Source organism: Danio rerio, chromosome 18 (assembly GCF_052040795.2).
Source record: "Danio rerio strain M-AB ecotype USA chromosome 18, GRCz13ab, whole genome shotgun sequence".
Lineage (NCBI taxonomy): Eukaryota > Metazoa > Chordata > Actinopteri > Cypriniformes > Danionidae > Danio > Danio rerio.
In genome coordinates, this window is record NC_141038.1 from 17,852,118 (window position 1) to 17,858,233 (window position 6,116).

A 6,116-nucleotide genomic window follows, 5' to 3' on the forward strand; every position below is an offset into this window, starting at 1 on the left:
CCCATTGGTTTGACATTTGAAATTTCAGATTGACATGACATACTAAGCCCACCTTTTTTTTACTTCATGCATAACTGACTGACAGATAAACTGCATGCTCTTATTACAGAGTTGGTAATATTTTAGTTAAGATCTGCCTTTGGATGCTTAGTTAAAAAAACTTGCATTCGATTTAAAAGGTCAACTTTATAATCCACCTGAACTGTGTACAAGCATTTTAACACTTGCTTTACTAATATTCCTGCAATAATTTAGCCCACTTCAGGTTCAGCCAAAACTACAGTTTAAAATTAAAGCTGCAAGCAGTTATGAAAGTGACCTCACACCTGGGCTCTGCACCAGACGATGGCCTTGAGATGACAGAGAATAGTGGACAATAATTATTTAAGCTGATAATTTTTTACAAATCTGACAAAAATCACAGATTTATGATTCCTTCATTATATCTTCCTTCTGTCAGCAGGTGGCGCTATGACTGTGACTCAATTTTGACATGTAGATGTCTTCCGGAGAGGAATTTCAGTGAACCTGTACATTTTTAGGCTTATCAGACATATTGTGGCTGAGTTATAAGTACTTCCTCCTCCATGGCGAAACACTGATTTTTGTCAGCCATGGATGAAAACTTTAGATCTTCACAAATTTACATCACAAAGGCCTTTGAATTATACTGACACAACTTGGATTCAATTGATAAAAAGGAGAAGTTTGTTTCACTGTAAAACATGTCATTTTCTGTTGCTAGCAGGTGGCGATATAACTGTAACTGGACATTGGTATGCAAACATGCTCAGGTCAGGACTCTTATAAAACATGAATTCTGAGGCAGATCGGACAAGGTATGTGTGAGTTATAACAACTTCCTGTTTCATGGCGAACCATCAAAGTATGTGAGGCCACCATGGACACGCCCTTAAACGAAAACTCTATCTTCACAATATCTTCGCAATTTAACATCGCCAAGGTCTTAAGAGGACAATACCCACTTTTGGTGTTGATCTTTGGTGACTTTTGGTGTTGATCTGCACTTTTTCGGTAGAGGAAGTTAAAAATATCCGTTTAACTGCTGGGTTTGAAATTAATTTGGAGAAACTTATTTGTAGGTTTTGGCATGTTTGATGTGTGTGCCAATGTGCAAAACTCCGTCAAATAGGTGCATATGTGGCGTTGTCAAGCCATTTAGACCCCCTAAAATGCGATTCATTTTAAAGAAGAAGAATAAAAAGAAACTGAGCTTTTACAATAGGGCGGTAACTTTTCAAAAGGTACATTTTTGTTCCTAAAAGGTACATATTAATACCAAAGGTATACCAAAGGTACAAAAGTGAACTTTTTGAAAAGGTACCACCTTAGTGACGGATTTCTGAGAATGTGAATAGATTTTTATTTTTCACAGCTTGCACATTAAAGTGATAGCATTTGTTATTATGATGTTTTATTTTGAATTTTTTGCTCTAAATGGACTAAATATAAAAGTACATTTAAAGAGCAATGAATTGTGTTATTGCTTGCATCATCTGTTTGTAAAATAGACAGCCTTGTGGACCTTCTTTACATACATTGTCTCAATGATCGAATATTTATGGTCAGTTGGTTCAACATTTTAATTTCCAAAAGGATCTAAAGTCTTTAGCCTACCTTTTTTATATCTGACTGAAAAATAAACCATGTGCTCTTATTATAAAGTTGTTCATGTATCAGTTAGGATAATCTGGCATCATATGCCAAAATATATAAAAAATGTTGCTTTAGATTGAAATGGTAGTGTTTGTAATTCAACTGAACTGTGCACAATCACGTTGATTTTTAGTACTCCCAGAGCTGAGAACACTAAAAAAAAAAAACGGTGACTGATGACCATAGACTGTAAAAGATATGAACGAAGTATCCGTGTAGGTTTATGAAGAACCTAAAAGAAGGCGCGGCCAACCATTGCTATTTTGTTCGTGCGTCATTGCACCAACCAGGGGATACCAAAAAAGGGCAAAGAGGCAGAGTGTGAGCGGAGCTACAGACACATGCTGGCATTTTGCTTAGACAGACTTTTCTATGGGAGAGACACTTAACACTTCGTTACCTGCGACTTGTTTGTGTTCTGACCACATGTGTTTGGTCGTACACTATATCAATAAAGTGTTTAGACTTTTGTAATTTATTAAGCCACGAAGGCATTGTTCTTCAAATATAGTCTGTGTTTGTAAATGCAAGGCTATGTGTGAAATCCAGGCATAACACTGTACGACAACGCTTCAGATAACTGTTCTATAGCCTACTATAGCCTACTACTAGCATAATCAGTCTGTCAGATCCTGGAGTGCACTACAGGTCTAAAGAAAATGATAAATATTCAATGATCTTAAATAAAACAAATATATTAATAGAGATGGTATCAGTATATAATTTCACTCACCTGGGAAATGGAGGCAATTTGAATGGTTTGTGAGCACACTTAAGTGCACACAGCATGCCATATCATCTGATAATTGTAAGAAATAATTCAAAAAGGCAACTGACAGTGTAAAGCATAAAACAAAACAAAAATACGGGAATATGCCGAGTTCAGCAGCTAGTTAGTCTGAATCAGCCGAGGTGAAGACCTAGCTGTCACTCAAGTGGCCATGTCCTTGATTATGCAGACCTAATATAACCTAATATAAATGAAACAGATGAGTTATAAAAGAAAATTCACCCCCTCACAGTTGTTTTGAAGGGTAATATTAGCTATATGAACCAAAATCGTTCTTTGTACCAGGCTGTAAACACCTTTTTTTCTGCTGTAAAGTTGGCCATTTTAACATTATGCTTCACACATTTGCCCCATGTGGAGCCAGGACTAGCAGAATTTCGATGAATTGCAGTTTCAGTTTCTTCCGTATTGACTTCGCAAGGGAGAGCGGAAGGTTGCCGGTTGCTTATGCCTTATGTTTCTCCTTATTCCAAGATTCACATAATCTTAGATCCAGCTCTTATCCATTTTTCCAACATCTAAATAAACAAATCCAATGGCATGTTTTTTCTCTCCCTTAACATAATGATTTTAGAGTTTTTAGATAATATTTTTTAAGCATACTGTAAACTAAATCAATAATCTGGATAGATAAAGGAATAGACTCGTATTAGAGTCTTATTTTGCGGAAGGAACTGTTGTTTCTCGAGATACTTCCCCTTTAAATATCCCAGAATAACAGCTTGCTCAGGCTCTGTCTTGAGGCGAAGCCCACCACAGTTCAGGATGCAAGTGAAGGGAGCAGGAGCAGATCTCCTGTCTTACACATTCTGCTTGTAGCCTCTACAGCAGCCCAGATCCACCTTTGGCTAATTTCCCACAATTTCCAAGCTTCCTGAAAATGAATATGCATTACAGCAGCAGAGAATCCATTTGCACGGCAGAATAATAATGAAGAAAAAGTGCTCTCAAAAATGCAATTAATCTTAAGTAAAATGCCTGCTCAATGCCTCTAATTAGATGCCATTTTCATAACTGCGTATGTTGTACAAGAAAGACAGTTTAGCAAAGGTGGTAAACACCATTGTTCATTTGTTTAGTGACATAAAAAGCAAAAGCAAACAGATTTTGTTTGCTAAAATATAAGCAATCATTCCTTTATCTGGAATAAAGTACTAAAACCCACACAGTATGAGAAGAATGGCTAGCAACGGTGCATTTTGACTGTGTAACACTATCAAGGAGATAAGATATGCTTTCAGAACGAACAAAAAACGAATGTACAGTAAATAAAAATACAAATGCATTTTAAACGTGAAATTGGATTCACATGTTTGGCATTCAAGCTATGCTCTACAGCAACATGAACATGGCTTTGTGGGAGAAGACGCTTTTGGCAAAGGATTACACTTAGCCGGCGGAATGAACCAAACACATCACCAACAGAAACACCAGTGCATGTTTTAGAAATCCAGGTGTCATCATGTGCTGTCAGTTAAAACACGGTCCCAGGACCGGCTTTGGGCTGATAATATCTTCTAGCATTATTATAGTATTACAGGTCACAGACTGGGTCGACAGCTAAAGACTGCAGAAAAGGTTACTGTTTCCTCAGGCTGGGATGTGAACTGTTTTGTGTTACAGAAATGCTCGATGTACTGATAGAGCCTTGGTGATAGGCTGTCAATCAACATACCTTGCCTAAAGGAACTGGATGTAGTAGGTTGTAAAGGAATTGCCTGGATTCAGTTCAAGTATGCTTTCATACTTGGTTGGATTCCCTAGCCTGAAGTTAGACTGATCATTCACATTATACACATAATGCAAAACATCTTCATTAAATGGAAGCTGCGATGGTATTTTCCTCCCTGTTGTGATGCATATCTGAGTGAAATGGATTTATAAATGAGAAATAAATGTACGGCCGGACTTAACTTTGTCTGCTGGGAATTGATTGGATCTCATGTTAGTGACACATTGTCCCACATCTTGTGGCATGTGGCTCTAAGGGTAAAGCGAATTATCAATAATTGAAACTATGTTGACACATGGATTATTTAAAATAAGGATGCACATGGACAAATCATTTATAACAAGCCCTGCAATACTGCTTACAAATATTCATATATAATTCAATAAGTAATTCAATTCCATTCATATTTCTATAGAACTTTTACAATGTAGATTGTGTCAAAGCAGCTTAACATCGAAGTTCTAGTAAACTGAAACATTTGAGTTCTAGTAAACTGACTGTGTCAGTCCAGTTTTCAAAGTTCAGTTTAGTTCAGTTAAGTGTGGGTTAAATTTCACTGCTGAAAGTCCAAACACTGAAGAGCAAATTCATCGATGCGCAGCTCCACAAGTCGCAAACCAAGCAAGCCAGTGGCGACAGTGGCGAGGAACAAACTTCACCAATTGACTTAAGTGAAAGAAAAAACACCTAGAGAGAAACCAGGCTCAGTTCAGGTCATGTGTTGTGCAGCAAGTCGATTTATTGATTATTGTGACAGGCCTATCCCAATTTCCAAGGTGTCCTGCACGTTAGCTTCTCTTTAAATAGTGCGTACAGAAGTTGATCTGGGATCAGTTTATTATATGGAGCGCATTTATCAGCGCTTATACATGCATTCACTGACTCAGAGGTTGCTTAGGAAGGGTGATGATTGACTGAAAAATCTAACCGATGATCGAAAAGTGAATGCAGACATTTTTAAATTAATTTCAAGATAAAAATATGGGAGAAATATGGGAAAAATGGGATGATAGTGGAATAGAATTGTAAAATAAGGGAGAATCCCGGAAGAAAGAGAGGGTTGACATGCATAAAGTGAACAGGTAGTGTTTGTGGAACAACAGTTTTGCAAGAATACGCAAAACATTTTTGTAAGGAACGCAAAAATGTAAAAAAACATATTTTCCTATCACTTTTTTCCCATCCATTTTTTTCTCCCACCTTTTTTTTTTCTTCCACCATAACGTCTTTTCCGGGTCTCCGTACCTTTACAAAAGACAATTTTTGCCTTTTATTTCTTATAGTAATCAATATCCCTGACAAAAAAGATTTGGTGAAGTTTGTTACTCGCCATTGTCGTCACTGGCTTGCTTGTTTGGGACTTGTGGAGCTGCGCATTGATAAGTGCATCCCAAATCGCACACTTATGCACTATTCTACACATTTTATAGTATAAATAGTGTAAGTAGTGCATTTACACTGAAAACTCTAAAAATAATAAGTGCACTTTATTTACCCGGATGATGCACTCATTTGATCGTTTAATGAAGTGTGGAATAATGGACACTTCACGTACTCAACCGCCGCAGTTTTGCTCAAGTAGCGGAAGGAGCGCAAATGTTGGATAACTTTATTTATGAAATTCTCCTATGAGAGTGATTATAGAAGATTATAGATTATAGAAGAATGCGGTGATACTCAAGTAAGGTATTATTTGGTACTTTGTTCATTTATTTTTATTAATTTGGCACCCGTCAAACGGCATCTAGGAAACGGGTTGAATTTCCGCTTGGTAAAAAAACATTAGTGTTTCATTTGGAATGACACTACTTACAGTACACCTTGCTGTTGAGTGTGTAAGTGCATAAGTACATAGTACATGACTGCATAGTGTATAGTGTGCCATTTGGGACGCAGCTAGAGATTTTCTCTTCAGTG

At 37.1% G+C, this 6,116-nt stretch overlaps 1 protein-coding gene and 1 long non-coding RNA gene across 3 annotated transcripts in view; both read right to left on the minus strand.

Moving 5' to 3' along the window:
* Nucleotides 1–6,116, minus strand: part of LOC148679549 (uncharacterized) — a 225,324-nt gene that overhangs the window by 151,021 nt on the left and 68,187 nt on the right. The gene's annotated exons all lie outside the window — the stretch shown is intronic.
* Nucleotides 1–6,116, minus strand: part of mgat4c (mgat4 family member C) — a 219,345-nt gene that overhangs the window by 37,671 nt on the left and 175,558 nt on the right. The gene's annotated exons all lie outside the window — the stretch shown is intronic.